The following is a 5,551-nucleotide window of genomic DNA, read 5'->3' as shown; positions in this document are numbered from 1 at the left end:
AACGCCGTGTTCTTTAACCCTCAGAAACGACTCATCCATTCAGCAAGCACGGGATGGACATCTGCTGTGACCCAGGTGCTGGGTAAGTAAGGAGTGAGCTGGACTGTCAAGTTTGCTGCAGTGGGGCGGGGCGGGGGCAAGGGACAGAGTATTCCTGATGGGCTCCGTGGTCTGGTGGCATCGTGGCCACCCCCTTCTAAGGTCTGCATCACTGAAAGGAAGCCAGGAACAAAGTCCCTTCCCCTTAAGGTTCTGGATTGATCTGCCAGTGAGAGACACAGCCCCGCTCCTGAGCTATACCGAGTTATATTGTGGAAGGAAGGGGCCAGGCTTATACCTCCTCGTCACTTCTTCCACCTCTTCCTGCCTCTGACTCAAGTTTTCAGCAATGCCAAATGGCTCACGGTTCCCACCTATACCTCCCTTGGCTCTCGAGCCTCCTCTGCTGGAGACTGCCTCTTTGCCCAGGCTCCAGCTCCTCCAGGAAGACTTCCCGAGCCCTCCGAGTGGGACCAAGCACTACTCCTCATGCTCCGAGCCCTGGTTCCTCACTCTGTCCCTTGCGTGTTTGACTCATGCCCTGAACTTGACATTCTGTGTGGCCAGGCCGTTTGTTCACTCAGCTGAAATCACCTATCCCCAGCACAGCTGGTAGCAGGTGGTCAGGAGCCGTTTGCTGAGCGGGCCTATTCCCCGTCTGGGCCTCAGCCAGCACCAGCTGTGATGTGCTTACTAACAGGAACTACAGTGCTAGGGGCAGGGCTCTGTCTGTCTCTGAGGGGACAAGCACACAGCGTGGATCTTAGAAAAGAACTTTCCGCAGAGTGTAAAGAGCCCCTTGGGCGTAAACAGCACAAACTCTCAAAAAATTCTTTTTCAAATTATCATTTTCCTCTTGTAGGTCTGCTCTCCCTCCAGACCTTCTGGACAGAAATAAAATGTGAAAAACGGGCAGTTTCCACCTTTGCCGAAATAGGAAGTAGAGTCTTAAGCGTTTGTTAAATTGTGAGACATTCCAAACATGGGTGGAAGCCCAGAGAAGGACATGATGCACAGTCTGGCACAGCAAATAGACCTGCAGATGCTTCTCCAGACAAGACTCAAGGGGGACGATGGAATGGGCAGGAGTGCCCGAGACACCAGGGCTTGGGCAGACAGAAAGGCGCTCTGGTCTCTGCAGCGGCCCTCTGCACCTGCCCAGCTTGATTCTCAGGAGCCCCCAGAAGCTGAGTTCTCAGCGTAACTCCTGGTTTTGTTCTATTTCATCTCATTTTAGTTTCTTCCCCTTTGTCCTCTATTTCCAATCCAATTATTCTCTCTTTTCAAACACATCCACTCTCACGTATTGTATGTCCTTCCAAACATGTATTTATTCATATGCCTCAAAAAACATGTAGCATTGTTTTGGGAATAAATGTCTAACATTTAAAGAATGGAAAATAAATTATGTTCTGTTTTCGGCACGGTTCTCAATCCACATTATATTTTTTAAAATAAAGCTGAATGCTATGTAATTGTGTGCACTGCATTTTATTTCTCATTTCTCCGGTGATGGAAGGCTAGGTTGTTTTTGATTTTTTGCTACTGGAAACAACAGTACAATGAACATCTTTGAATACATCTCCATGGGTCGTTGTGGGAGAGTTTCTCTGAGGTATGGATCTAAAAGCGGAATTGCTGGGTCATTGAGTACAAACATACATAATATAAATACCACCAGGCTGCTCTCCAGAGTGGCTATTCCAAATTACACACATAGCAGCATTGTATAAGAGTTCCAGTTTGCTCACATCCATGTCTGGATTTAATATTAGCCAAATCTGTAATTTTGCCATGCTTTTTCCCATTGCTGACCACAGCTGAGTACAGTTCTCTGGAATTCCAGCCAAGAGTCCTAGAGATGGAGGTCAGTTGGTGGAAGCCGGACCAGGAGGGTGGTATGGATTGGAGACACAGAGAGAGAGAGAACAAGGTAGAGATGGTTCCTAACAGCTTCCCCGAGTCTTGGCTGCCTCTTGGTTTCCCAGTTCCCACTATGGACTCCCCTTTATCCCTGCTGCCTTGAGTGAATTTCAGCCCCTTGCAAACGGATGCCCTTGATTGAAAGCAATGGGAGTCCAGGGGCAAGGATCCCTGCTCCTCACTCTACCTTCTGGCATTTATTTTAAAAAAAAAACAAAACAAAAAAACCATCTCCCAGCGTCTTGAGGGCAGTGGACGTCCTGTGAACACAGCTGAATTACTGCAGTGATGATCCCACAGAAAGTCCAGAAACAGTCCCCAGGCCTGACCACCAGAGGCTGTCCGATCAAGCTAGTACCACGACAGAATGTGATGAAGACATTTAAAATGACACATACGATGACTGTGCAGACAAGGAGAAGCATGCCAACAAAAGAGTTAAATGAAAAAAACCTAGGAAACAGGAATATATATCAATGACAAATGCACAAAAACAATGTTGACGTGTTGATAATGATCAGAGGAGGCCTGGAGAAATATGACTGGTGCTGTGCTCAGATAAAGGAGTTTTATATTTTTATGTGATGTTGATATACAAAAAAGAATATGGAATAATATTCTGGGGCCAGCATTAAAACATACCTTTAAGGCATCTCCTGATTAAATATCTTGGATATGAAATGCACAGTGAGTCCTAACAATGTCCTCCGTAGGATCTGGGCAGCCAGGCAGGACAGATGGTAGAGAGAAGTCAGGTACTTGAATCAGAGACCCAGGTTGCGTGCTGGCTCCAATGTTGCATATGCCGGAGGTGGTTGTTATTATCTGCCCTTGGTTCATCCCAGCCTGGTGGGTGATGGTCTCACTGCACTCAGCTGACTTCTCTCCTCTTCTTCGTTCATCCTTTTCCTTAATCAGCCAGCAGGACTTGACCACCTGATGATGACACTGTCAGTTTTGAGCATCTGCCATGCTTCCTGCATGGTGCTGGGCACTGGGATACAAAGATGACAAGACCCAGTGTATCAGGTCAGTGGTTTCAACTATTAACGACAGACAACCCAACCCAGGCTGGCTTATACAGGAAGGAAATGCATTGCTAACAGAATTAGAAACTCAAAAGATGGCTGGAGGACCCAGGGGCACCATGGTGTCATGGAGGATGCAGGTTCTCCCATCTCTGTCTTCTGGAAGCCACAAGGCAAGTTGAATACTGAGGCTGGTTGCCCTCACAGTCAAGGATAATTGCCAGGAGCCATCAGGCCCATGTGCCTCCTCATTTGTGGCCAGTGGAAAGAGAGAGAGAGAAAAGGTTCCTATCCACCAGCTGTACAGGCAAAGCTCTGTATTCCTTCTGACTGGGCCAGGTTTCATGTCTGCCCAGAGCCAACAACTGTCTCCAGGGAAGTGCCATGAACCAATTGGTTTAGCCCTGGGTTCATAAAGCAATTCCCACTAAAGTGGCTGAGATTTCTTGGACTAAATATGTACCCATCCCTGTACCTGGAATTGATTTCCCAGATTTTATCCTGCTACATAGTGGGGGATGGGGAATAGCTGAGATATTTGGCAATCAACCCCAATGTCCATCTACAGACTGTCCTCAAGGGGCTCGCAACCTAATGGGGAAGATTTCCATTCAAGTTAAGCACTCTGACACAGTGATAAGAGCTGATGGTGGCACAGAGGAGTGAGAGGAGTGATTGACTTAATCTTGGGTCTGAAAGATGCCTGAACATCTCCAATCCACCTGGAGCACTGGAAGGGAGCAGGGAAGGATGGAAAGGCTCTCCTAGGAGGGAAGAGCAGAGAGAAGTATGTAAAGGCATGTTATGCTCACCTAACTGAGAAGTTTGGTGGGACTAGCACAAAGGGTATGAGTCAGGAAGTAGAAGGTTAAGTCCAGAGTCATGGAATGCCCCAGACCTGGGTGCCTTGCTATTCTGGTTAAGCAGCCTGGGCTTGATGAGGTAAGCAAAGCAGAGCCATGGTGGTCTTTTAAATAGTAACAAAATATAATCAGATTGATGTACTTACAAAATCACATTAGCTCTTCGGTGCCTGGAGAGACTTATTTGAGCATCCAGGGGACAGTCTCCTAAAGATGGGTGAAGACTCATCTCTGCTGACTTTATCATCCTTCAGTTCGTCAGCACTTGCACATTTCTACCAAGTAGCTTGACTTCAGGAGAGACCAGGGAGCCTGGACTGTGACTCACAGGGCTGCTTCTGCAAATCTGATTGAAAGCTTCCTGTTGTGAAGCTTTACTTAGCAGCGTGTCCCTCCACTGCAGGAAAGTGACAGCCAGTGACTAATGTGTGAATGCAAAGTTGTTGCCCGGAGCATGCATGGGAGGAAAGATTAATGGACCCAATACTTTTCCTATGTTTGGGTTTGGGGTGAGACTGCGGATTTTAAACCAACAGTGAGTCACCATGCTTACTTTCCATTCTTAATGGGACTAAACACAGTCTTAATCCTGACCAGTGAGACTCACTTGCACAAAACATCTTCTTTTGCTTTGCAGACCATTAAATAGTTGTAGTGACTCGGTGACGCCTGGTCTGTCTCTTTCTCCTTAGAGCCTCTGCCTCTCAGTCTCTGTCCCTCCAACTCTCTCTTGCTCTATCTCTTTCTACTTCTCCGCCGAGGCAGTATTTCATGAGGATACCTTATAAATATCTCTGCCAGGCATTATTAAGGATTCAGAGAATATGAATTCAAAATTCCCAGTCTTATTGAAGAGACATTTTACATAGTTGGAATGAAAACAACACACAGAATATTTGCAGGTGTTAAATGGTGATGCCAGCTTTAAGCTGCAGGTTCCTTCTCAGGCATGGTTAGGAAGTCTCTCCAGGGGAAGTGTTGCTTGACCTGGGCCTCTAGGAATGAGCCTGGGAGGCTTTGGGTCCTCAGAGAAGTTCAAACGGTCTCCTCTGAGACCCTCTGCTGGGACAGACCCTGTGCTGGGTTCTGGGGGTGCAGATGAGTTGGATGCAGCCTCTGCCTTCAAGGAACCCAGAGTCCAGGTGGAAAAGCAGCATCCATGGAGCGGCACACAGCATGAGCAGCCAGCCCTGCTTGTCTTGAGCAGTTGGGCTTAGCTTGATGCTGGCAAATCTTCTCCGCTTTCTCTGGTCAGAGTCTTCATCTGTAAAGGGACAGACAGGATTCCATGACCTTTCCGGCCTTCCCAGATCTAGTATCTTTGAGTCCTTGATTTCCGTTTTAGGGAACCAGATATTATATTCACTGTCCATGGTGCTGACGCACCCTTACGTGACATCTGTTGTCCATGGTGCGGATCGGTGAAGGAGCACTGCAATCGGCATGGGGGTTTTGGGGAATTTGAGAGCCTCACCATCTGTCTGGTGTCCTCCACTATGCCCTGCCCCAATCATCTGACCTCTTATGAGCCAGGTAGTGACTGGGGTGGGCAAACAGTAGAGGCTGGAGGGTGAGTGTGAGGCCGTGGCTTCTGTTTCCTGTCAGAGGAGGTCAGCAGGCCCAGGACTGGCTTTCCTACTGGTGTAAGGAGGCCTGGGGGATAGGTTAGTGCAGAAAGCTCAGGAACATGCATGATTA

The sequence above is a fragment of the Loxodonta africana genome, chromosome 10 (genome assembly GCF_030014295.1).
Source record: "Loxodonta africana isolate mLoxAfr1 chromosome 10, mLoxAfr1.hap2, whole genome shotgun sequence".
NCBI classification, from domain to species: Eukaryota; Metazoa; Chordata; class Mammalia; order Proboscidea; family Elephantidae; genus Loxodonta; species Loxodonta africana.
The sequence above is the reverse complement of the archived record's forward strand: the minus strand, read 5'-3'. Positions refer to the sequence as shown.